Source organism: Balaenoptera ricei, chromosome 3, assembly GCF_028023285.1.
Source record: "Balaenoptera ricei isolate mBalRic1 chromosome 3, mBalRic1.hap2, whole genome shotgun sequence".
Classification (NCBI taxonomy): domain Eukaryota; kingdom Metazoa; phylum Chordata; class Mammalia; order Artiodactyla; family Balaenopteridae; genus Balaenoptera; species Balaenoptera ricei.
In genome coordinates, this window is record NC_082641.1 from 120,113,249 (window position 1) to 120,141,059 (window position 27,811).

At 44.5% G+C, this 27,811-nt stretch overlaps 1 long non-coding RNA gene across 1 annotated transcript in view; it reads left to right on the forward strand.

Annotated features, from left to right (window-relative positions):
• LOC132362601 (uncharacterized) overlaps positions 1-27,811 on the forward strand; it is a 354,028-nt gene that overhangs the window by 321,463 nt on the left and 4,754 nt on the right. Inside the window, exon 10 of the long non-coding RNA XR_009502404.1 lies at positions 24,757-24,923. This is a non-coding gene — a long non-coding RNA (uncharacterized LOC132362601). The remainder of the gene's footprint in view (positions 1-24,756; positions 24,924-27,811) is intronic.

Sequence of the window (27,811 nt, forward strand, 5' to 3'; positions counted from 1 at the left end):
CCACTCTGTTCTTTTCTTTTTTTTGAAGGAAGGAGTCTTGTATTTTATTTTTATTTTTTTAAAAATTTTATTGAAGTATAGTAGACTTACAGTGTTGTGTTAGTTTCAGGTGTACAGCAAAGTGATTCAGTTATACATATACATACATTCATTCTTTTTTAGATTCTTTTCTCATATAGGTTATCACAGAATATTGAGTAGAGTTCCCTGTGCTATACAGTAGGTCCTTGTTGGTTATCTATCCTATATATAGTAGTGTGTGTATGTTCATTTCAAGCTCCTGATTTATCCCTCCCCCACCCCCCGTTTCCCCTTTGGTAACCATAAGTTTGTTTTCAATATCTGTAAGTCTGTTTCTGTTTTGTAAATAAGTTCATTTGTATCACTTTTTAAAATGAGATTCCACGTATGAGTGATGTCATATATTTGTCTTTGTCTGACTTACTTCACTTAGTATGATACTCTCTAAGTCCATCCATGTTGCTGCAAATGGCATTATTTCATTCTTTTTTATGGCTGAGTAATAGTCCATTGTATATATGTACCACATCTTTTTTTTTTAATTATCTCTATTTTTACATCTTTATTGGATTATAATTGCTTTCCAATGTTATGTTAGTTTCTGCTGTACAACAAAGTGAATCAGGTATATGTATACATATACTCCCTCCCTCTTGAGCCTCTCTCCCACCCTCCCCATACCACCCCTCTAGGTGGTCACAAAGCACCGAGCTGATCTCCCTGTGCTATGCAGCAGCTTCCCACTAGCTATCTGTTTTACACATGGTAGTGTATATATGTCAGTGCTACTCTCTCACTTCTTCCCAGCCTCCCCTTCCCCACCGTGTCCTCAAGTCCATTCTCTATTCCTGCCCTGCCACTAGGTTTATCAGTACCATTTTTCTAGATTCCATATGTATGTGTTAACATATGGTATTTGTTTTTCTCTTTCTGACTTAACTTCACTCTGTATGACAGACTCTGGGTCCAGCCACCTCACTACAAATGACTCAATTTCATTCCTTTTTATGGCTGAGTAATATTCCATTGTATATATGTACCACATCTTCTTTATCCATTCATCTGTTGGTGGACATTTAGGTTGCTTCCATGTCTTGGCTATTGTAAATAGTGCTGTTGTGAACACTGGGGTGCATGTATCTTTTCAGATTATGGTTTTCTCCAGATATATGCCCAGGAGTGGGATTGCTGGATCATATGGTAGCTCTATTTTTAGTTTTTTAAGGACCCTCCATACTGTTCTCCATAGTGGTTGTACCAATTTACATTCCCACCAGCAGTGTAGGAGGTCTCCCTTTTCTTCACACCCTCTCCAGCATTTATCGTTTGTGGACTTTTTGATGATGGCCGTTCTGACCGGTGTGAACACCACCCAGTTCTTTGGTGAAGGGGCTCGTGGTAGCTGGCAGCCTCCTCTGGGAGAGGAAGCCGCTGCTGCTTCCAGACCTGAGTGGCTTTTCCCTCTGCCCACAGGCTGGGGGCAGGACTGTGTGAGCAGAGAGATTAGGAACTTGGACCCCAGAGGTCAGAGCTCTGGCCTCAACCTGCAAGGTCCGACCTCCAGGGAACAGAGGGCGCAGTCCTCGTGTCTATGCAGCGTTTGGGGAGCCTTCACCCCGTGTTTCCTGTGCCCGTGGTCAGTGTGAGCCCTATGAGTCTATGACAGCCAGTGCAGAGCATTCTCTAGGAACCTGGCAGACCAGACAATGGTAGCTCTGTCCCCGTGTTTGCTGGAACCCAGGCAGTTAACCCAGAAACTGCCCTTGCGCCCTTCGGGGTGGGCAAATTTAAAGGCTCTCCTTTCAAGTTTAGCCTGACATCTCATAGGCTGAGAAGATGCACTTTTCTCCCCCAAATCACAGTTTTTCCACACTCTTTAACCATCAGGCCTTCAAGAGGTCCCCTTTTCTTCTGCTGCAGCTCATGGTCCCTGGGAGAATTCATAGAACTTCAGAAGAGTTCCCGCAGGATCTCCTGAGGCCAGGGTACCCCATGTCCAGTGATTTGGGCTGGGAGCACTCCAGTGTCCTTCCCCACCGTCAGGACAGCCAGACGTCAAACAGCCATCCCGGAAGACCAGAAACTGGAGACATTTTAAAAATGTATTCTTAGTTCATTTCATTATACTCAATGTCATTTCAGAAACTAAGGCACTTGCCAAAATGCACACGATATAGCTCAGTTAAAGGGATAAAACAAAGGGAAAACAAAGGAAGGGAAACAGACAAAACCAAGTTCTTGCGTGCATTCTCGACTATACTTACTAAAGACGGCACCCAGATTGGTTCCAAGCTTTCTAGCAAGGAAAAAAGTGATCAATCTTAAAGATGACCCAAATATCCTCAATTCCTTCACCCTTTCCTTTGTTAAAAATAATCTACTCTTTATTGAGCTTCTCTGTGCCAGGCACTGTCCCAGGCACTGAGGATAGAGCCATATGAACAAAATTAAGTCCCTGTCTTCCAGGAGCTTACTTGCCAGTTGAGAGAAATAAACAATATGCAAGGAAACAGTGAAACATATGATGGTAATATATCAGGCGCTGCTGAGTGCTAAAAGAGAAATGAAACCGTGTACAGAGGTCTATCTATTTTAGATAGAACAGTTAGGGACGTCCTCTTAGGGAATGATGTTTGAGCGGCAGCCTTAAGAGTGAGGAGGAGAACCACGTGGATGTGGGGGGAGAGTGCTTTGAGCACAGAGGGCAGCACGTGCAAAGGCCCTGACATGTAAGGGCAATTGGTGTGTCCGAGGAACTTCCGAGCAATCAGAGGGGCTGGAGCACAGTGAGGGGGAAGGAAGGTAGGACGTACGGGATCCCCTAAGGAGTTGTGCAACCTGAGCCCTGGGAGGTGATGAGGGCAGAAGGAGAATGGGACCTTCCAGGCCACGTGAGGAGTGTGACTCTTACTCTGAGTGAAATTGGCAGCAAATGAGAATGTTGAGCAGAGAGGTGATATGATTCTACCAGATCTCTCAGGCTGATGTGTGAAAAATGGGTTGTAGAGAGGTGTTTTGCTAGTTGACTAAGATTACAATAACAAAATACCACAGACTGACTAGGCACCTTAAACAACAGAAATGTGTTTTCTTACAGTTCTGGAGGCTGGAAGTCCAAGATCAAGATGTCAGCAGGTGTAGTTTTTTCCGAGACCTCTTTCCTTGGGGTGCAGACTGCCTTTTCCATGTGTACTCATGTGGTTTTTCTCTGTGCATGTGTATTCCTGGTGTTTCTCTGTGGGTCCCCATTTCCTTCTCTTGTAAGGACATGGGTCAGAGTGGATTAGAGCCCACCCTAATCACCTCTTTCAGGGCTCTGTCTCCAAATGTAGCCACATTCTGTGGTATTGGGGGTTAAAGCTTCAACACATAAATTTGGAGGGAGCACAGTTCAGCTCACATGGGGCAAGGATAGAATTGGGGAGACCAGTTAGGGGGCTAGCAAGAGATGATGGTGGTTTGGACCAGAGTGATAGATGTGTAAATGTGAGAAGTAATCAGATTCCAAAAATATTCTAAGGGTAGAATAAGATTCATTGATGGATTGGATGGAGGGTGCAAAGAAGGACAGGAGTCAAGGATGGCTCCAAATTTTTTGGCCCAGGCAACCGGAAGCATGGGGTTGGCATGAGATGGAGAAAACTGGGGGAAGAGCAAATCTGGGGAGATGCTGAGAGTTCAGTTTGGGACATGTTAAGTTTGAGATGCCCATTAGGTGTCCAAGCAGAAGTGTCAGGTAGTCATAGGATATAACAATTTGGAGTTCAGGGGAGAGGTCAGGGCTTACTGACATATCATTATTCTTTCTCAGTTGTATGTTTTTTTTTCTTTTTTTATAACCGCTTTATTGAGAGCTAATTCACATACCATAAAATTCACCCTTCTAAAGTAAACAGTTTGGTAGATTTTAGTATATTTACATGATTGTGCAAACATCACCACTGTCTAATTTCAGAACATTTTTATCATCCCAAAAGAAACCCCATACCCATTAGCAGTCACTGCCCAGTACTCTGTCCCCTCAAGCCCTTGGCAATCAGTAATCTACTTCCTCTCTATATAGATTTGCCTATTCTGGACATTTCATAAAAATGAAATCATATAACTTATGGCCTTTTGTGTCTGGCTTCTTTCACTGAGCATGATGGTTTCAAGGTCCATCCATCAGTATCAGTATTTCATTATTATGACTGAATAATATTCCATTGTATGGATATGCCATAATTTGTTTATCCCTTTATCAGTTGATGGATAATTGGGTTGTTTCCGCTTTTTGGCTATTATGAATAATGCTGCTATGAACATTTCATGTACATGTTTTTGTGTGAACACATGTTTTAGTTCTTTTGAGTATATACTTTGGAGTGGAATCCTAGGTCATAGGGTAACTCTATGTTTAATTTTTTGAGGAACTTTAAAGCTGTTTTCTAAACTACCAATTTAAATTCTCACCAGCAATGTATGAGGCTTCCAATTTCTCCAGATACTCAATAACACTTGTTGTTGTCTGTCTTTTTGATTATAGCCATCCTAGTGGGCGTGAAGTGGTATCTCATTGAGTTTTGATTTGCAGTTCCCAGAAGATTAATGGTGTTGAGCATTTTTTCATGTGCTTATTGGTCACTTGTGTATCATTTTTAGAAAAATACCTATTCAAATTCTTTGCCCATTTTAAAAAACGTTTTATTTTATATTGGAGTTTAGCCGATTAACAATGTTGTGATGGTTTCAGGTGCACAGCAAAGCACCTCAGCCATGCATATACACGTATCCATTCTCCCAGAGACTCCCCTCCCATCCAAGCTGCCACATAACATTGAGCAGAGTTCCCTGTGCTATACAGTAGACCCTTGTTGGTTATCCTTTTTAAATATAGCAGTGTGTACATGTCAATCCCAGACTCCCTAACTATCCCTTCCCTCCACCCTTCCCCCCACCCCCCACCCGGCCCCGGTAACCATAAATTCATTCTCTAAGTCTGTGAGTCTGTTTCTGTTCTGTAAATACGTTCATTTGTATCATTTCTTTTTAGATTCCGCATATAAGTGATACCATACAATATTTGTCTTTCTCTATTTGACTTACTTCACTCATTATGACAATCTCTAGGTCCATCCATGTTGCTGCAAGTGGCATTATTTCATTTTTTTTTTATTCTTTGCCCATTTTTAATTGGATTATTTGTCCTTTTATTTTTGGGTTCTAAGAGTTCCTTGTGTATTCTGGATACAAGTTTCTCTCTGAAATATGATTTACAAATATTATTCTCTATTCTGTGGGTAGTCTTTTCCTTTCTTGATGATGTTCTTTGAGGGACAAAGTTTTTAATTTTGGTGAACTGACATATAAATTTGGGAGCCATCGGCATACAGATGTTACTTTAAGCCACAAGACTCCATGACATCCTCTAAGACGTTAGTTTAATAAGGAATTAAAGGAATGGAAGAATCCAAGGACTTGCCCATCATTCACAGGTCCAAGATGTGAGAAGACACCAGCAAGGGAGAGTAAGAAGAACCCCACTCCCACTTTTCTTCTTCTGTCAGTTTTGGAGTGTTCATCTCTTTCCAAGGTGGCAACAGAAAATTCAGATTTCTTGTTCATTTGTTAGGCAGTGTCTCAGTTCTCTCCTTTCAGGCCAGGTGCACTCCAGGAGCCTCTCCCATTCCAATAAGGAGCCCTTTTTCTTCCATGATGCTGATCAGATGACCTGATGGTTTCAGCCCATAAATCTCTATATATTCTCACCTCAGATTACTTTTGCTTTCACACAAAATGGGTGACCACATGCATCACTTGCAGCTGTACCTATTGAGAAGATTTTCTGTCTCCTTCTCATCCATTCAAGACCACCCTTGAATGTGGCTATATTGCAGCCGCCATCCATTTTTGCCTTGTACCTGGCAACCAGGCCAACTCATCTATAAAGCCAGCTAGGCCTCCTTCCTCTGCCTGCAGCTGATCTTAAGGACACCCAACATGGCATAGGTGTAAGCTGGAGAAGGGATGCTTGTGCAACTGTGATAGGTGACTTGGGAGTCTGGATCCATGCAGCTTGGTCCCAAATACACCATTTCCAACTTACATTGTACTGCTGCTGGGCCCACCCAACTCTGTGACTTGGTGGATCTGACAGACCCCAGCTCATAATAGGCAGTTGTAGACTGTCTCTACTGGGACCCAGCAACACAGCACGAGTTGTTTCTCCAAAGGTGTATGCTCGTCTGCTGTGGATTGCTCGGCCCTGCCTTGGAATCCTGGAACTGCATCATGATTCTCCCACTGGGTCTGTCAGCAATTTGTCTGTTACTTTAGAGGGGAGGTTCTGATACATCTCTGACCATTGGACCCCTAAAAACTTCACAGTGGCTATGGCTGGTCCCTGAATCTTCACAGCATTCGTATCCTGCTCTGTGTGATGCACTCGTCTTCCTAAGTCTTCCAGTGTCTTGCCCATCCTGCTCTGGCTCTTCCTGTCTTATCAGCCGTATGCCATCAATGTAATGAATCAGTGTAATATTAGTTCCATGGGATGTCCAGGTGGTCCAGATCTCTTTGGACTTTATTATTACAGAAGGTGAGAGAGTTATAAGAGCATGGAAGCAAAACTAAATAAGTGTCAGTTTTATGATAATGTGAACTGTTTCTGATCTTCTTTTCTAACAAAAATAGAAAATGCATTTACCAAATCAAGAGCTGCATACCATGTACTTTAGGCCTTATTAATCTTCTAGAATAAAAATACCACTTCCAGCAGAGTAGCTGTAATCAGGGCTACTAATTGGTTGAGGTGCAATAATCTACAGTCATTTTCCAGATCCATCTGGTCTCTGCAGGGCTCTAACTGGCAAATTAAGTGAAGATACAAGAGGGACCACCATCCCTGTATCCTTTAAGTTTTTAATGGTGATATTAATCTTTTCCATCCATCCAGGATGTATTGATAGTATTTTTTATTTACATTCTTGGCCAGGAAGGAGGGGGCACCTTCAGAGGTTTCCGTTTGACCTTCTTCACTATGATAGCTCCTATGCCATAGGCCAAGGACCCAATACAAGTATCATACCAACTGCTGAACTTATCAATCCCAATTTTACACTCGGGGATGGGGGAAATTATCACTGGGTGGTTTCACAGAGCCAGTGGACCTACCATGAGCCAGACGTTATACCGTGATTCCATTTATAACCTGATCCCTACAAGCCACTACTCTATAGGGGGACCATGGTAATGCTTTGTGTCTCTGGTTATCATTGTCACTTCAGATATGCCCAAGGGTCTCTTAAATATCTGGATATTCCCATTTTCTTAGTGTACAATAACCTGAGTAAATGTTCTAGTGTATACTTGCCATGGTGTTGCTGGGTCCTTTCTGTTAAGGACCCATCTACCTCTTCAACCAGCAGGTTCTGGATCTGAAAACTGACTTGATCCGGAAACTGAGTGAGGGACCATGACTCTTTATTGGGCCAGTTGCCCCCCGTCTCCTGCTCCTCCACTCTTGCTTTGTTGTTGTTTTTATAAATGGTGTCACTCTGAGATGCCCACCTATTCTGCATCTAGGAATGCCTTGCTCTGTCAACAATCTCCACAACCCCCTGTAGGTCCGTCTCCCTTGGCTGCCCCTCCAAACTTGCCAGTGGTCACGATGAAAGCCAGCAGAGCTGGCTTCTGATGATTGCTATCTGGCTTCTGTTACTTGAGAATGAGGGGTCATCCCCATGGATATTAGCAAGCCCAGCTCTGTGACTGCCCCTCTGGCCTGCAGAGGAGAGCCACCACTAAACTTCATAGTGACGCTGAGTTAATAAGGTCCTGATGGTCTTAGTTAATGGTGTGTCATCTGGACCCTCCCATGGAACAGTATCCTGTGATCCGCTGGCCTCACATAATGGATCCACTCCAGCATTCAGCTTCTTTACTCCTCCCTCTCCTGTCTTTTAGAGCAAATCAGGCATTTCCACTTTGTTCAGCGTGGCTCACTCACTCTCTCCAGCCTCCTAAGAGCTATTGGATTTGTTGTCTCTTACTATGGAACAAACCCCCTAAAACTTGGTGGCTTCAAACAACAAATATACATTATTTCACAGTTGTTATGGGTCAGGTCGGAAGTGGCTTAGCTGAATGGTTCTGGCTCAGGGGCGCTCATGAGGTTGCAGTCAAGGTGTCAGCCGGGGCTGCATCGTCTGAAGCCTCGGTTGGCAATGGAGGGGCTTCTCCCAAGAAGACTCACTCCCGTGGCTGGCAGTTGGTGCTGGCTGGGATGTCGTGGTTCTCTTCCACATGACCTCTCATCCTCCAGGACCTCCCTTCTCCATGTGGCTTCTCCTGCAAGACAGTCTGGACATCTTTACATGGTGGCTGGACTCTGTGAGAGAAAGAAAAAGTGTGTGTTCAGGAAGAAAGGAGAAAGAGAACTGGAAGGAGAGAGAGAAAGGCTAAGACTTAAGCCAACCTAATCATGGAAGTACCATCCCATCACTTCTGCCATAGTCTACTTGGTAGAAGTGAGTCATAAGTCCAGCCTGTAGTCCAGCCTGTAGGGAAGGGATTGCACAGGGGCATGAGTACCAGGAGGCAGGGGGCATGGGGGCCCTCTTGGAGGCTGCCTACTATAGCTACCCTAGCAGTAAGTTTGCCTTGACCCCTGGGGTACTGGACAGGAAGTATTAACTCCCATGTACCAAGAAAGTATCTCCAAGTCAAAATATTTAGAGTCCCATGTTCTTACCCTTTGGTCAGGAACCCTCCAATCGAATCCCTGAGGTCTCCAGCTCCTGCTGGCACATGCTAGCTAAGTCTTACAGCTCTCATCGTACAGCCTCTTTCCTCCCTTATCAGGCCCAGCACATCCTGGAATTTAATCCTTATTAGCGAAAGGTGAGCGCAGCTCCCGAGAGGCTTTGTGGGGAGAAGCCTCTGCAAGACCATCCAGCACAGGGAAGTGCTAACTCTTACTAGGAAGAGGTGAGCTACCTCTGCGGAGGCACCTCCTAGAGCATCTGTCCAGGTGTCCCCATCCCACCATTTCAGGGGCCAGATTTTCCAGCCAGGGTTTGACCTTAGCACAACAGCTAGTCTAGGCTGAGCTTTTGAATGCCTCTGGAACTCTGAAACTCAGACAATCAAGTCCTGCTTCAGTTCCTCGGCTCTGTTAGCTTTTCTACTGCAGGAAATAAGGGCCTCGTTGTAAACTACCAAATAAACCCTCTGGCTCTCACACTTAGCCTTTAACTGTTTGTTTAACTGTTTTTTAAGGACCCTGGGTTTCTCTTCCCTGGCTGCCCTTCAAGACAACTTAGCAATAACCAGCTAACTCTGCCCTTCTTGTAGATACTAACCCTCCCCCCAGTATCATTCAAATTCCTCGACCTGTCAGGCTGTTCCCTTCCCCCAGGACACCTCCCCAGGCCACCACCAGTGAAACTCAGCCACTAGGCTGCCACCTTGTGCCAGTGATTCTCTGTGCCCCCTGTTCTACTCAGGATGATGTCCTCAGCCTTCCTGGTGGTGAGTGAGGCAGGCCCCAAGCTCCATCTTTCTGCCTGCCTTCTCAACCATTCCTGTGCTAGTTTGGGTTCTCTGAGAAGCAGATGCCAAGATGTGATGAAGTGCAAGAGATTATTTGCGGAAAAGGGAGGGAGCAGAATTGGGCAGGGAGTATCTTCAGACTGTTCTGCTGGTCTGATAGCTGTTTAAGGAGACCTGGGGAAGGATGATTGTTAGGAATGAGACTCAGACCACAGTGTGGTTCTAAGAAAGCTTCAGCCAGGCCAATGGAGGGTCCTTCAGCCAGAGTTAGAGTCGTGGGCTAGGACCCCACCATGCTCAGTCATTGCTGGGAGTGGCTCTGGAAAGTGCCTGGGCACCAACCCTGGGGAGGATTCAGAGGGGCTGTCAGTCAACTCCACACCCAACCCCTCCCCAGCTTCTGGAAGCAGCAGCAGGGCTGAGCAGCCTTTTTTAAAAAAATTTTTATTGGGGTATAGTTGACTTACAATGTTGTGTTAGTTTCAGATGTACAGCAGTGAATCAGTTATACGTATACATATATCCACTTCTTTTTTAGATTCGTTTCCCATATAGGCCATTACAGAGTATGGAGTAGAGTTCCCTGTGCTGTACAATAGGATACTGAGCAGCCTTTTGATGGCCCCCAGTCCACAAGTGCCCCGACTACCAAGAACTCCATTGACTAAGCCTGTTAACTGAGCCTGGTGAGAATATGTAATTACCCTGAACTGCCAAGTATCTGACATTGAGGCCACTTCTGCCCTAGAAGCTCAGCCCGTCCTGGGCTGCCCCCACCCCTCCTCACTGGCCCTGGGCGCAGGCCTAGTTTCACAAATAAAAACTGGTAGCACATGGGATTGTGGAGAGGCGGGCAGAGACAGAGTGGGGCACATATGGCATCCTTGGAGAGTCTTCTCTAGGATTTACTGGTCAGGCCCAAAAAAAGCTGGGATGGGGAAGCTCCCTCAACAGCCAAGCCGATCCCTCTGGCCCCAGCCAGAGACTTGCGTTGTGATGTGATGGGGTCCCAGCTATTTCCTGCCCTGCCTTTGTGTCTGAACTTCCATCACTGGAGTCATTCCTTTGTCCAAAACATAATCTTCTCTAGGCTCCTCTTTTTAAATGCTATTCCTCACCCTCATCCCCATCCTGCCCTCACTTCCCAAGAAGGAAGTGATTAAATCTCAAATGCTCCCTTATGAACTCATTTTCCTGGATCTTTCCTCCATCCAGGAAAAACCCTGGGCTGTAGGGCTGCACTGGGGGTGCAGTGAGGAGTGTGGTTAGGGCAGCAGATGGGAAGCCCCAATGATTTAAAAAAAAAAAAAAGATACACTGCGTAATAGATTGCTGTTCCTTGCTAGAAAGGTGCAAGTGATCATATTTCTTTCTATGTGGTATTTGCCCACTTCACCTGCCTCCAGGTATTCTAGGAAGAGACCTTTGTGTCTTTGAGGCAAGAAAACAACCTTTAATATCATGCAGTGGGTAGGGAGGAACTCCTAAGATCAGACAGTGTTTCTGTCGCCTTTGGTGCCTCCAGCAGGTGCTGGGGGAGGGGAGGACTCGGGCCAGCTCACTCCACCTCAGTGCTTTCGTGTTGTAACCTCTTCAGGGTGAAAATTATCCCAGCCCAAACCTGTAGAGGAAAGCAATCCCCCACCCCCTTCCCTTGCCCTGCAGACGTGCGGGACTGAACACCTTGTTCCACCCGGAGAGCAGACTCGGGGACTGTTCTCATCCACAGACAGGCAGGCAGCCCGCTCTTGCTTGTTTCCAGAAGCAAGACAAAGAACTGATGCAGAAAGCCCTAGCCAGAGGATTAGCTTTTGGTCAGGAGTTCACAAGCCTCGTAGGCAGAGGGGGTAAGGGCAGGGGTGCAGGTCTCAAGGGGACTGACCTCAAAGTGGAGCCGCCTCTGGGTGGTGAGGAGCAGGGAGCCCCATACTCTGCCACGTACCCCAGAGGGACCTGAAGCTGGCTGCCAAGCATCTCTGGACCTCAGCTTCTAAATCTGTTAGTAGATGGATAGATAGATAGATAGATGATAGATTAAATAGATAATAGAAAATGATAGGTAGTAATGATAAATAATAATGATAGCTATTAATAGATAGTGACAACTAGATAATGATGGTAGATAGATAGATAGATAATAGATAATAATAGCACCTCCCTCATAGCCTTGTTTTGAGGTTTAAGGGGAGTAAGGGTCAAAAAGTGCCCAAGCCAGGCCTGGCATTCTAAAGTCTTAATAAATGAAGGTTGCTGTAAGTGTGGGTATTTCTTTAGTAGGTATTGGAGCAACAAGTGGAGTGTTTCCAGAACTCACATGCATCTGAAATGTCCCATCGCTTCCTAATTTTTAAAAAATCAAATGAAATCCAACTCTAAGCCCCCATTCCATCAGACTTTCAGGAGACTCAGTGTCGGTTATTATTCCGGGTTTCACAGGGTGCCCGGATGTGAGGGAGATGCCGATAGGGGACACAAGGACTGATGCATGCGTCTTGTCCAGGTTCAGGTGAGCATTTGACGTCTGCGGACCCTACACTTCCATGCCTCTAGGGCACAGGGCCAGCCTTCACACCTGTCTCCAGGAGCCTACCACAAAGCTCTCCCCCCACCCCATCCTGCAACCCCCAGGTCTCCAGGTGACCCCAGGGAATGTCTCCAGGGCCTCATCACTCCCCAACCTGCGGTCCTGCTCCTCCTCTCCCCATCAAAGCCAGGCCGCTCACCCTTCCAGCCCCCTGAGTCCCCTACCATCTGCTCTTCAACGTGGTAAGATCTTCATGAAAGAGAAGGGCAGGCTGGCTTCAGGCAGCTTCTGCATATAGCTCCACATCACAGATTCCCCGATGGCGGGGCGGTGGGGAGAGCGGAGGGTTTAAGAGACTGAAATGCACATTTATTGACTTCTTTATTCAAGAAATCTTTTCCGTGTGCCAGGTGCCACTCTAGTCCCTGAGATTCATTCGTGAACAAGTTTCCTCTCTCCAGAAGCTCAATCCTGGTGCAGGGAGGAGGAGTCAGGTGATAAGTGTATGAACACACATAGACGGTGATTTTGCCCAGTGGTACCATGCTAGAAAGTGATAGAATAGAGAATGGGGCGGGAGGATGAACAGTTGGTTGGGTGGTTGTGGAAGGCCTCTCCAGGAAGGTGAGGTCTGAGCAGAGCCTCACATGCTAGGAAGCCAGCCAGGCACAGATGCGGGCAGGGGCGGTCCAGGTGGACGGAACAGCCCTGCAGCAGGATGATGGTGCAAAAGGGGGCCGGAGAAGCAACGGGAGGCCAGATCGTGACCTTTCAGGCCATGGCTGGGAGAGTGGATTTGACTTGAATTCCAGCGGGAAGTGCTAAGAGAAGATTTGAAGCAGAGCAGTAACATAATCTGACTTATAGTTTTAAAAGATAACTTTGGCTGCTGGGTGGAGGACAGTTTGTATGGGGGCCTAAGTGGGAGCAGAAAAGCATGAAGAAGCTGTCTGCGTGGTACCGGGGAGACCAGGGCTCCTGCAATAAAGCAGCGGAAGCAGTGTTCTCTGGCCACATGGCTGCCTCAGTGCTTTGATACTACAGCAGCATGGCTTTCTGTCCCCCTTCCAGTAGACATGTTAATTCTCCTCTTTTTATTTAGGAATAAACACATGAAGTTTCCTGCCAAGTTATTTTAAATGTTATCCTCTGTCACAGTCAAATGAATTTGTGCTTATGGGTAGACGTGTATTCTTATGCTGGGCTCTTTCTCTTCTCCATCTTCCATTCCTGTTTCGTGTTTCAGAGCCTTACTCATTCATCCTCCTCTTCTCTCTTCCTTTATCTCCTTATAAGGTATGGATTTGGTCAAATCTTGCCCCATTTCTGTGTCAGTTCCTCTTTGTACTGTTAAAATATAAATGGAGCCATATTAAAATTTTTGAGAGTTTATTTGAGCAAAAATCATTTCAGATCAGGCAGGGCCCATCCAGAAGTGGTTAGGAGCGCTCCTCTGACAGGGGCTAGGGAGAGACTTACGGAGAGAAAATGTGGAAGCAAAGAAAAGAAGTTCTTTGATTGGCTGTAGCTTAAAGCCTAGTTGGCTGTTTGTGATTGGTTGTCCTTAGGTTTTGATTTCGTAAGCTTGAGGTACTTCCAGGCTTAGATTTTGGTTTGCTTACGTAGGCCGTCACATCATGGCATTAGAACCATCTCAGTCGAATGGCCTCCTTGTTTAATTCATTTAATAGTATCCTTTGATGTTCTGCAGTGGGGAAGGACATCAAAGGTAGAATGAAGATTGCTACAATAAAAATCAGGCATACTTAGTTGTAATCATGCATTTCTTAAGCACTTACTGTGAGTCAGGCACCAAGCTAAAAATTTGCTTCATTTAATTTCTCATGGCAACCTATGAAGTGGGTATTGGTTTTGTCCCCGTTTTACAGAAGAAGAAAAGCTCTGGAAAAGTAAGCACATTTCCCCCAGGGCTCATACTAGAGTGAGTGGCGGGGCCAGCATTCAGACGCAGGCTATCTGATTCCAATATGCCCTCTTGATTAAACCTCTCACTCCTTCCTGCGCCGTGGTGGGTTGTTTTAGGCTTGGCTAATGAAGCCAATTTGAAATTAGAAGGATGTGGGGCTATGTGAGCATAGAGTGCAGTTCCCTTCTCTGCACCTAAGTGAAATAAACAACATGCAAATTCAAGTCTGAATGCAAATAAGCACCTTGTTTTCCGAGTCAACCATTCAAGCATTTTCTGTAGCAAGTCTGTGGCTTTCTGGGTCGGACTAGGACTCGATTGAATGTGATGTTGCTGTCAGTCCAGATCTGTGCCTACACATGTGTGACGGTCCCCGGAGGCCACACAACACTTCGATGTAGCCCAGCAAAGCCTCTTGCCCACTGTACCTTCCCCCCAAGAGCACAGAGCTGGTGCAGCTGCCTAGCCCGTCCTAGCCTAATGACTTTCTTCATTTTCCTCCCTTTTGTTAATGATATTTGGCCATCACACACACACATACACACACTAAATAGAATTAGGATGTACTGGAAAATGTGACTTCTGTATAGGGAGTTAAAAATCCAAAAATTGCCGTCTGGATTTTATGTCTTCTTACACAGTAAGGCTGCCTCTCGAGACGGCACATTTTTGGGGGCTGCTTGGCAGCGTCGTTGCAGCTAGCTTCCTCTCCATCCTTCCTGCTCCCAGCTGCTGAGTCCAGCTCTGTAGCTTGTGGGGTAGGAAATAGGTCAGTGGATACAGAATCCAAGGCTGTGCCTTCTTGTTCTCTGACTGTGACCGCTGATGGGCCAGGATGCTTCTCTCTGTCTTTGCTCAGGCTACCACGAAGGCTTCTTTTCTCTTCTTTGAAATCTTAATGAGGGACTTCCCTGGTGGCACAGTGGTTAAGGATCTGCCTGCCAGTGCAGGGGCCATGGGTTCGAGCCCTGGTCCGGGAAGATCCCACATGGCGCAGAGCAACTAAGCCCGCGTGCCACAACTACTGAGCCTGCGTGCTGCAACTACTGAAGCCTGCTTGCCTAGAGCCCATGCTGTGCAACAAGAGAAGCCACTGTAATGAGAAACCCGCACACCGCAACTAAGAGTAGCCCCCGCTTGCCACAACTAGAGAAAGCCCGGGCGCAGCAGAAAAGACCCAATGCAGCCAAAAAAAAAAAAAACTGAATGAAACCATCCTCTAGCAAAGTCTGGCCCTCATTCTCTGCATAGACAGCCCTTAATTGTTTCATGTATTTTATGAAAGCTGATACAGCTTCCCAGAGGAAGGCAAGCAAGGAGAGGGTAAGCATAAGCTCTCACTAAATGCTAACCATTACTACTACCACTGCTACCACTGGTAAAATCCCTGATGCAGGTTCCATGCCTTGTAAGTCTCTTATATTTCTAGAAGAGTGCTGGGTACACAATAGACATTTATTAAACACTTAGTGGCCTAGCTGTATGCTTCTGTGTCACTACCTGTAAAATACTCATCGGTATTTCCCAAACTTCAGTCATTTCCTCATTACCTTTGCGTATTGGTATACCATCTGTATAATTGTTTTTTTCACTATTCTTCTTTAAATCCATGGATCACTTTGGTTTTACTTGATTTCTTTTACAATTTATTTATTACATCACTTTCACAAATGGAAAAGCAACATCTCATGCATTAAGTAAAAGGGAACTTTAAACCTAATTTATAACTATTAAAAAAAAAGTTTGTCCATTTGCCATCCAAAGACTTCTCCTATATCACCTACGAAATAGGATATTGATGTCTGAGCTTTACTTGAAGGAGGCTGTAGCACAGGTTCATTGCCCTTTAGACCTTACTTCTTCCTTGTGCTCTAGACCTTTCTGACTGCCAGGATCTGCACCTGTGTACTTGAGGGCTTTGTCCAGGACCATAGCAGGCCACCCATGCCTCTGCCCTGCTCTGTGGGCTCTCAGGGAATTCACATCCCTGAGAGCAGCCTCAACCAATGATGATGGAAATTGGTATAAAAGTACCATAGCTCCCTCACCCCTCTGGTGGGCTACTTCTGAGGCATGGCTTTTATACTGTTTCTTAGAGTTTCTCTGTAGGGTTCAGTTCCAGTCACTTGCTTTAGTTGCTGACTGACCAGCACACCCCTTGTTGGCTGCTTTCCTTCCCTCTATCACCTTTACCTCCCACATCAACTAGTTGCTCTCAAATCCAGGTCTGCTTCTGGGGGAACCCAAACTCAGTCAGGGGTTGCTTGCAAATCAGGAGTCCATGGTCAAGTTTACACTCCCCAGCTGAGGTTTGCATGTGTGCTCTGCATGACTGTGCACTGTCTATGCAAATTTATTAAATCCTGAGTGGGAAGAAGTGTGACCACACTTTGACAAATATTTATCCAGGTAACATGTTTCTACCAAAGCAACAATTTGAAAATATTTTCCAGGAAAAAAGAAATTGAACGAAGTCTAAACAGTTTCTAGTAGTAATGGCTCTTTCCAACACACACAAGTAAACATGAGACAAAGTTTTATTTGGATAATGTCCTCCCATAGAGGAAAGTCAATATGCTAAAAGCCTGGGTGTTATTAAGCAGAGAAATTGGTTATAAATGTAAATAATTACTTTGAGAGAATAGTTGAAGGAGATGTTCACCAAATAGTAGTATCATCACCATAGTGACCATGGTTAATAATTCCAAAATTCTCACAGCTTTATCATTTGTGCTCTCATTTAACTGAACCCTCTGTATAAAAGCTGTGCCATTGTCTCCTGCAAAAACTTAGTCCAGGCGATGAAATAACAAGACAGCTTGGGTTAAAAGGGCAAGTTTATTCTGCTTTGTTGTTGATCTAGATGCTCGGCTTATTTTCTACTTTGTCTCTTCAGAGACTCCAACATTAGTGCAGTTACTTTGAAGGACTCCTGTGTGCTTTCTTGACATTCAGACTGTTTTTTCAGTCATTGGTGGGGCCGATTAACAATGGAATTCAATGGTCACCCCCAAAATCTAGTCCAGATTTCTAGGTGCTGGGAATATAACAGCGAGCAAAGGAGAATGAGTCCCAGACTTCCTGGAGCTTATAGACTATTAATCAAACAAGTAATTGTAAAGCTGAAGTTCTGTGAAGGAAACGGACAGTATGTTTTGAGAGAGAAATCAAGAAAGTACTTATTTACTCATGTGAGGATTATCAGTGGAGGTTTTATTCAGCTAGGAGTAACAGAAATCCAATGAACAGTAGCTTAAACAATTTAGGGTTTGTTTCTTCCCATTGGAGGATGAGAAGTCTGAAAGTAAATAGACCAGGGTTGGTAGCAGCTCTTCAGTGTCATCAGAGTGTTAGGTTCCTTCTAACTTTCTGCCATCATCAGAGTATTGTCCTTGACCTCATGCTGAGCAGAAGGCTGCTGGAGTGCTGTTCGTCATGATGGAGGTCCAGGAGCAGGAAGGGTCAAATGCAAACAGGGCTAGCTTGCTTGCTGGTTGAATTGGCCTCCCTTTTAGGGAAATGTTCCAGAGGTACAATCTTAACAGCTTCTGTTCACACCTCATTGGCTTAAACTGTGTCACGTGGCCACCCCCAGTTGCAAGGGAGGCTGGGAAACGTAGTGTTTTACTGGGAACTTCACCACCAACAAAATCAGAAGGCTGCACCTAACAAGAAAGAAGGGAGAATGAATCCTGGATAGGCAACTAGCAATCTCTGCTACAGAATAAAGGTTGGAGAAAGCTCCTTTGAGGAAGTAACATCTAAGCTAATATCTAAAAATGAAGAAGGGTATCCTGTACTAACAGCAGTGGGAGAGGCATTGCAGGAAGAGAGACCAGCAATAAGGGAGAGAGAGAAAGAAGGGGAGTAGGAAAGAGCTTAGCTCTCCAGGTTGAGCATCCCATCATGAGCAAGGTGAGAGGATTCTAGCCCTTATCTGGCTTCCAATGAAAGGCACGAGGACTGTAGTCAAACAATAAAAGTATGCTGAGTAGGAATATATATTTTTTTTAATTATTAGCACCTTTAATTATTATTTATTTATTTATTTAATTTATTATTATTATTTTTCTTTGGCTGTGTTGGGTCTTCGTTTCTGTGCGAGGGCTTCCTCTAGTTGTGGCAAGCGGGGGCCACTCTTCATCGCGGTGCGCGGGCCTCTCACTATCATGGCCTCTCTTGTTGCGGAGCACAGGCTCCAGACGCGCAGGCTCAGTAGTTGTGGCTCACGGGCCTAGTTGCTCCGCGGCATGTGGGATCCTCCCAGACCAGGGCTCGAACCCGTGTCCCCTGCATTAGCAGGCAGATTCTCAACCACTGCGCCACCAGGGAAGCCCCTGAGTAGGAATATTAAACGACTGTTCTCAGAAAGAGAAGATTATGTATCATCACTCCTCCATGACTCATGCCTTCCCAAATATCTTCAGTTTTGAGCACTTAGTACTTTTTCCACCAGAAGTATGAAATGGTGGTCCCTCTTCCTGCCAAACTTCACGTCAGCTTTGTTCTGGGCGTAGGAAAAAAAGAAATCCTGTTTCCTGTCCTTTGTTTCCTGGCTGCAGCCTCTGGTTCCGCCCCCTTCTTGGTCTCACAGTATCTATTTCCGCCTGAGGCTCTCAAACAAGCCCACAGATCCCTTTTCTCTTCCACAGTTACTAGTTAGTCACACAGAATTATCAAAGTGGAAAATAACTTCTCTCTCTTTGTGAGGTTTTTTTTTTTTCCCCTTGGATCTTTTTGTTTTGCTTTATTCTTAGGTTAATTTCCCAGGCTCTTCTTTGCAAAGCCAGGAAGAAACTAAGCAGGTGTTGAGGGCCTGGTTCTCCTGGGGAATATACTGGAGCAACGTTGGTTCAGGACCAGAAATGATATAATCAGGTCACTGGCAACAAAACGAAGACAAGGAAAACTCCAGGGTTTTCCATCTTGGGTGTGGAAATTGAGATCTAACACTATGGCCAGGAGGGGGAGTAAAGGGTACCTTGTCTAAGAGAACAGCTTCTGGGTTTGTATAAGTTTTCCCATTTCTAGGCTGGCCAACTTTCTATAAAGTTATTTGACTGTTCTAAAGTTTGTTTTTTGCATTTGTAGAAGAGGAGATAATAGTTCCTACCTAATCGAGTTGTTGTGAGGATTAAATAAAACAATGAAAGTAAAGTGCTTGTTGAGTGCCACATTGAAAGCACTCAACAAATGATCATCATTATTATTACTAGTGAGATTTAGATTGGGTGCATTTTTTTTTTTTAATAAATTTATTTATTTATTTTTGGGTGTGTTTGGTCTTCGTTTCTGTGCGAGGGCTTTCTCCAGTTGTGGCGAGCGGGGGCCACTCTTCATCGCGGTGCGCGGGCCTCTCACTGTCGCGGCCTCTCTTGTTGCGGAGCACAGGCTCCAGACGCGCAGGCTCAGTAGTTGTGGCTCATGGGCTTAGCTGCTCCTCGGCATGTGGGATCTTCCCAGACCAGGGCTCGAACCCATGTCCCCTGCATTGGCAGGCAGACTCTCAACCACTGCGCCACCAGGGAAACCCTGGGTGCATTTTTAATTAAAATAATAAATAATGTTATTGATTCCAACAATGAGAAGAAAATACATGGAAGGTTACTGATTCCTTCATGGAGAGGCTGGCTTGGGAATCGAGGACATGTACAAGATTGGTATCACCCTGAGCCCTTTCTCTATTATGAACTCCTTAGAGTGCGGGTTACTTAGCCTGGATGATATATCCAAACGTGTTCTCAGTTTGAGGTCGGTCCCAGCTGTCCACCTCCCCTGGGCAGTGCCAGAGGATGAGGGAGAGACAGCCTGCTCTGGGTTCTCTCGAGGATGTCAGTGGACTAGTCTACAGATAAATGAGAATTCCAGATTTAGGAATTGTGTTTCTCACTCTCACGATGGCAGAGAAATCTCTTTGATCTCTTTTGGAAAGGTCTCTTTGAATCTTTCCGCTGGTCTGTTAAAACTCTTCTGACATTGACTGATTTTCAGAGCTTCATTTCTCCATCCCACCAAACCACTAGCTTCTGGAAATTAATTGTTGACCAAGATGAGAGGATTTAAGCATGGCACCACGAGTATGCCTGTTTTCCATGTCACCTGCATTTAGATCTTTGCTGCGTCAGTTGGGATAAGCTAGGTTATGCTCTAGAATCCAGTGGTCGTAAAATCTCTGTGGCTTCAAACAACAAAAGGTTGTTTTGCTCACACTACACATCCAGATCAATCTCAGCTGACCCTGGCAGGGAGAAGGGGGACATATAAAATCATGTTCTGATTCTTAAAGAGTACTGCCCGCATTTCAGTAGCTCAAGTAGGTCCAGGTAACCACACCTAACTTTAGAAAAGAGTTCTCTCGTCCCTGTGTTAGGATTTTTCCCACTCAAATGGGCCTACCTGTAGCCAGTGTGATCTAGTGGGTTTCTTGAACCTTTGAAATCATCTGGCTTGAAATTTTCAAGGACTGACCAGTGATCTAATGAAAATGAGGGAGGATAGGAGTTTTGAAATGCCCATTAAGAGTCCCTTTTGAGAAGGCAGTAATGTTTCATCTTTGCACAATGTTCAAAATCAAACCTGTTCCATGCCTCACATTTGAGCCTTGAAATAGAAACAGAAAGTTTGGGCCATAAAACAGATAAGGTTTGTGCAATACCAATGGTTATTTTCCTTGAGAAATGATCAAAGCAATCTTTGTAAGGGTAATAGATTTAGTTTATTGAAACTTTTCCAAGGGAAAGTTCAGGACAGAAGTGTTATGATAAATATGTCCATGTAGCTTCATTGCCTTATTCCCAATTAATTCTGCTCATAATTTAGAAGTTGAGAAAGTAATCTACATGGTTGAAGGATGACTTCAGATCACACCTGCCACTTAAAACACCAAGAGCACACACTGGAGTTCTGGACTGTTTTGAATGAAATGTGTAAGTGGAGCCAGCAGAGATATCACTATTCCTAAGTCACAGTTTACTGCCTACCTATCACGTGCCTTGCACTGGGCAAATCATTCTGTACACATTATCACATTATCATTCTCCCAACAACAGGCAAGACTGCTGAAGCTTTGGGAGCTTACAGTGTTCTGCCCAAGGTCACTCGGCTGGTACAGGGCCCAGCCAAAGGCCTGAATCCAAAGGCCAAACTCTGAAGTAATAGCAGGGAATGAACAAGACTCTACTGAGGGCACCGTATAGACTTGGTGGGAAATTTTAGTTGGTTGTTTATTTCCTTATTTGGCTGTTTTCCACATTTGAGGAACTGAGGCACAAAAGGATATAAATGGGTCTTATATCTACCAAAGATCAGCTCTAGTTCTGAAAGTAATAAAATAACATTACGCTCCCAGTCCTCAACAGAGAGCATGATAGCTGGATTTGAGCATTTTGTGCGCTAACCAGCCCTGGAAAAAGTATGATTGATACTTCAGCCTTTAGCTTATACTTCCCCTTTCAGATTTTTAGAAAAAAAAAACTCATAAACTCAAGCCGAAGCATGACTGTGCCTAAAAGATGGAAGAGAAAGAGCTTCCAAGGGTCCCAAGTTCAGAATCATCTGATGCTGTTTAAAGGCTTAACCAAACTTTTACATTGGCTGAATCTTCTAGGGGTACCTGAATTTTATATTTCCTGGGAAGGAGCTTCTTGACACTAGCCCTTCTTTCTCCTAACCCCATGCTGGTCCCTAGGTCTGAAGACCCTACAAAATAGTTGTTGGTTCCACAATAATTTTTTGAGCACTTCCTCCATGCTAGACATGTGTGGTGAAACCGTGTTGGACAAAACATAGTTCCTATCTTCCAGTACTTTATAGTCAGGAAATAGAACATGACACAAACAGTGAGTTCAATTGCCATTGTATTTGAGATGCAGTGCCTCATTTAATACTCTTTCCAATGATGCTTTGGACTAAGCAGGCACCTTCCATTTAAGGCAATAGGGCACAGTGGAAGGAAGGCTTGGGGACAGATAGGGACACACAGATAATAAATGATTAAGTGATTCTATTGCCCACTAGCCCTATTGTTTAACCTTACTGAATTCAGTTTTCCCCTCTGTAAAATGGGGATAATAATATAACTATGAAGGGCCGTTACAAGGATTAAATGAGGTAATGCATGTAAAACATCCAGCATCATGCCTGGTTCACAGGAAGTGCTCAATAACTGTTAGCTAGAATCATAATAATGAAGATGTCAACAAAGGCAAGAGATAGTAATAACTGTAACAATGAGATGGGGTAGAAATAAAATAGAGGCTGCTGAGAGGAAAGGGTTCAACCACTAAACCGCTAAAGCTGTTTCCTCTGTGGTAGTTATGCCTTAAAATGCATATTTGGATGCAATTTCCAGCCTTCTTTTAAGTACTTAAAGTGTAGGCCTTTTCTTAAATTTGTGTGTAAAGGTTGAGATGCAGCTGAAGGAGAGATGGTTTAAATGGAAACCAAGCTCTTTTCCTTTTTCTCTTTTCTTTTCCTTCCCTGAGGTCCAGAACAATGAACCTCGTTTAGATAAAGAGTGTTTACCCAAAGCCTGTTTGCATTTAAGATATTTCAGCAAGACAGTGAATAATCTCTTATCTTATTGAGGAGGTTTTACTGTCATTACTGGAACAAAGATGTCATTATTAAAATAAACTCGACTTCCCATAGAATGGTCACTTTAGTTAAAAAAGGATTATTCATAATGGCTTTATAAGAATGGAAGCTATGACATCATTATCATATAGAGCACTATCAAAGATCTCAATTCTAAGAAACAGGATTCCTTGGTGGCAAGCAACAGAACCAACTGTGGCTCATTTAACCAAAAAAAAGAAAGAACTTATTAGAAGGGTATGGGGTTGCTCATAGATGCCAAGGAAAAGCTGGCGAACCAGGTTTCTGAAAGCACAGGAACCAGAATAGCTCAGGGAGCAGGGTCCTTGGTCACCCCTACCAGATGAATCAACTTAATTTATTTTCAGTCTCTGCTTCATTTGTCCCAAGATTTAATTCCCTGGGAGAGAAAGTCTGGTTGGCCAAACTTAGGTCTTGGGCCTACAGGTCAGCCAGGGGGCATAGGAGCACCTTGATTGGTATTCCCACCAAGCCTACCTGCAGTGGGAGAGGGGTTGTTAGTCCCAGGAGAAACTGAGGTGCTGCCACCACAAGGGGGACTAGATTATGGAAAGGCAACAAGAGTTTTACGACACAGAGAGCCTCTGGGGAAGATATGTTATGGAGGGATCATCACCACATGACTTAATGGGGAAACTGAGGCCCTGAATGAAAGTAGTTTGCCTGAGGGGTCACATGTAACAACAGAAATGAAACGTTCTGACTCCTACCAGCCATATGGGAATTTCTTCCTTATTCTGTCCAGCTTGCTAAAGCAATGGTTCAGAGACCTGGCAGTGTCTCAGGATTACCTGTGGAACTTGTTAAAAATAGAGGAGCTGGGTTTGGCATGGGGCTGGTGCCTCTGTATTTTTAATAAGCGTCTCATCTGATTCTGTTTACAACCAACTTGGAGGCCCACTACACCAAGTCTCCACAGGCTCCAGTATAGAAGAGGAACATTATAGAACTAAAAATGGAAGAAAGTGATTTTAGGGAAAAGATTCAGGTTTGTTGATAAAAATGTTTGAGGTCCAGTGAGTGTTAGCTATCTTCATGGTTTGGGGTTTGGGGAATGTGAGGACAGGGAGGATTCTTCCTTGTTTATGACGAGCCTAGGCCAACTGGATCAGGAGGTTAGGCTGTTGTCCCAGGAAGCACTTGCAATCGAGCACCGGAGACAGAGGGCTGGGGCCCCTCTGGGGCTGTCCTGACTATCTGTGGTGCTGCAGGAGAAGGATCAGATTATGTGGGTAGATTACCCAAGTGCTAAGATCTGGAGCACAGAAAAGGGTTGGGAAAAAAGCCTGAGCTGGCACAGACAGGAAGGGGATCTGTTACCTTTATCTTTTTGTCTCATCACAACTGATGACAGGCCAACCTAAGTCTCTTAACCAACTTGGAACATGGAGGAGAAGGAGGAACGCTATTCTTCTGCTGGGAATCTGCATTCCTCCACTTTTCACCTGGCTACTCATATCCATCCTCCAGATCCTTGCTTAAAGATCGTCCTCCTTCCTGGTCCCCCTAATCTAACTAGGCCCCCTGCTGTTCTCTCTTGTGGGCACCTGTTCTTTTCCGGGGCCAGTTTCTTGGCCGTGCAACCTGGGCAAACCTACAGGGCCCTGTACTTAGAAGGACTCCACGCTTAGTTTAATGCTCTGCTGTTGCCATCTTGAAATTCTTCATAATTTTTGAACAAGGGGCTCTCCATTTTCATTTTGACTGAGTTTTGCTGATTATATAGCTGGCCCTGTTCTTTCCTTTCCTTAAACTTAGCACCATTTAATTGCAGTAGCTCTAACATCTAGCTCTATGCCTACCACTATAGTATAGGTTTGCTAAATATTAACTTTAACCATTCGAAATTATTGTTATTTATGTTTGACTTATTAAAAAAACATTCATATGGTTCAACCTAAAATACTCTGGATGGATGAATAAATGAATAATAGGAAGAAGAAAGATACCTTGAACACAGTGGGTTGCTGACCCAATATCTACTTCCTTCCTTCCTACCGTTCTTCCACCAGTTTTGATCAAGTGTCCATCCTTTCCCTAGTGGCTCAGAGGAGGAGACTCCATCCCTAATTCCAGGGCAGATCCTGATCCATCTGTGTATTCTTTCTCCTAAGAACCATCTTTCTTCTTCCTCTAGACATTGTCACGTTTGAAGGAGACTCCAGGAACTGCTGCAGCCATCTGCCAGCCTAACAAGGAAACCAACTCAAAGCAGAGAGCAGAGGCCAAGGAATTTCAGGAAAGCAGAGCCAGGATATGTTGTGGATGGACCCTAATCTACCCCTGAACTTCTTATTACGTGAGGTAATAAAATTTCTGTATTGTTTGTTTTGGTCATCTATCGCTGTGAAACAATTATCCCAAAATGGAGTGGCTTACAACAGCACCCATTTTATTACAGTTCACAGTTTTGTGGGCCAGGAAGCCAAGGAGGTGAATCTTCGGTTCCATGTAGCATCAACTGAGGTCACTCAGTGGTGTTCAGCTGGCCGATGGCCTATCTGAAGAGTCTAGGATGGCTTCCCTCATATTTGGCATCTTGGTGTTGATGGCTCGAAGTTCAGGTTCAGCTGGAACCTTCAACCAGAGCATGTCCATGTGGACTTTCCTGCGTGGCCATCCAAGGTGGTCAGACTTCTTGCACGAGATGCAGGGCTCCAAAAGTGTTGTAAGAGGCAGAAAGTAGAAGATGCCAGGCTCTTCAGGCCCAAGCCTGCACTGGCACAGGATCATTTCTATCATGTACTGTGGGTCCGAGCAGGCACAAAGCCCACCCAGCTTCAAAAAGAGATGACATAGCCTCTACCTCTTGATGGGAAAAGTACCAAAGAGTTTATGGCTATCGCTAATCCTCTGTGTTACATACGTCAACTGGAAACAGGTTTTCTGTTATTTACAGTCAAAAGAATCAGATATCATTAAAGAAATTCAAGGTTCTCTCAAGCCTGGGAAGGTATTTCTTCCTGTTCCTCTAATATAGCGGTCTGTAAACTTTTTCGCGAAGAGCCAGATAATAAATGTTTTAAGTTTTACAGGACACACAACCTCTGTTGCAACTACTTGGCTTTGCCAATGACGTATGAAACCAGCCATGGAAAATATATAAATGAATGAGATGTGTTCCAAAAAATTTTTATTTATGATCACTGAAATTAGAATTTTGTATAATTTTCATGCGTCATGAAATTTTTTTTTTCCAACCATTTTTTAAAAATGTAAAAGCCATTCTTAGCTTTTGAGCTATACAAATAAAGAAGGCAGGCCGAATCTGGTCCCTGGACCATATTTTACCTACCCCTACTGTAATGCAGCAAGCTTGCTGCAAGCTCAGGGCCTTCTCATGTGCTGACCTTCTGTCTTGAGTACTCCTCTCCGAGGTCTTCATGTGGTTTGTACCTTCTCTTCATTTGGGTTTTTTTTTTTTTTTTTTTAAATGAAATCTTTTTTCTTTCTTTATTTTTGGCTGTGTTGGGTCTTCGTTTCTGTGCGAGGGCTTTCTCTAGTTGCGGTGAGCGGGGTCCACTCTTCATCGCGGTGTGTGGGCCTCTCACTGTCACGACCTCTCTTGTTGCGGAGCACAGGCTCCAGATGCGCAGGCTCAGTAGTTGTGGCTCACGGGCCTAGTTGCTCCGCGGCATGTGGGATCTTCCCAGACCAGGGCTCGAACCCGTGTCCCCTGCATTGGCAGGCAGATTCTCAACCACTGCGCCACCAGGGAAGCCCCATTTGGGTTTTAACTCAGATATTACCTCCTCAGAACAGCCTTCGCTGATCACTGTATCTAAAATAGTCCCCTAACTCTGAAACATATTATCCCCTTATATTTTCTTTTTTTTAATGTCTTTTTATTGTGGTAAAAGTCACATAATATAAAACATACTATTTTAACCATATTTAACTGTACAGTTCAGCAGCTCGAAGTACATTCACATTGTTGTGCAACTCTCATCATCATCCATCTCCCGAATTTTTCACCTTCCTAAACTGAAACTATGTCCCCTTCAAACACTAACTCCCCATTCTCCCCTTCCACAACCCCCCCTCACCCCCAGGCCCCTGGCATCTACCAGTGTACTTCCTGACTCTATGAATTTGACTATTCTAGGTACCTCGTATAAGTGGAATCAAACAGTATTTGTCTGCACTTAACGTATATTGGAATGCATTTTAAAAATTAATATATATCCTGCAAACAGATTGTACCTGTTTTTTTCCCCCTGTGCTATACAGTAGGCACTCACCAGCCAACTACTTCATATATAGCAGCGTACATACATCAATCCCAATCTCCCAATCCATCCCACCCCTCCTCTCCCCTTGGTGTCCATACCCCTTATATTTTCTTGATAGCACGTCTCATTGTCTGACATTTTGTTCATTTATTTGTTACACTTATGTGCTACCTCTTTTTAACCTTCACTGGAGTAGGACGTAGAAGCAGGTCTCTTGCCTGTCCTATTCTCTTCTGTACACCCCTTACCTAGCACAGTGCCTGGCATGTAATAGATGCTCAATTAAATATTTGTTGAATTTGAGTTGAATGGTTACAACGCAGTGCTCTGGGGCTTGACAAGAACATGGAAGGCTACTGAATTTATACTTATTGAATGAGAGAAAGATAATTAAAGCAGAAGAAGGAGATCACCTTGTCATCTGCACTCAGAGAAGCATTGGTCCCTTTGTTATTTCCCTGTGTTTCAGGAAAAAGCCAAAGGAAAAATTCTTATCCTCTTATATAATTCTGAAGAAAGTTATTTTCAATTCTTGGCAGGTGTCTCCAAACAGGTACCTTGCCTGTTTGGAGGCAGGAAAAGGGGATACAACCTTATTTGAGGAGAGAGAGTGTTATCTTGGTAGTTGCGAAATAGTGTTTGGAAGCTAGATTCTTCTAGACCACTAAGGTATGATTTCCCAGAAATTCCCAAGATTCCTGAGGGAAAATGGCAAAGGTCCTGGGTGTCACAGCAACAGTAGAGATGACAGAGTTGGGAATCACATCAGGCTAAACTTGTCATCAGGAAAGAGGGGGAAAAAAGCAGCAGGTACGACATTTGGGACAAGAAGACTTGAGCTCAAACGGAGTGTACCGAGTGGTGTTGGGTGGTGGCCAGAACCCAACCATTTGGCAGTGGGCTTTCCAAGCCTGGGCACAGAAGTGGCTTCCATCCAGTCCTGCCTCTACTTATTAAAAC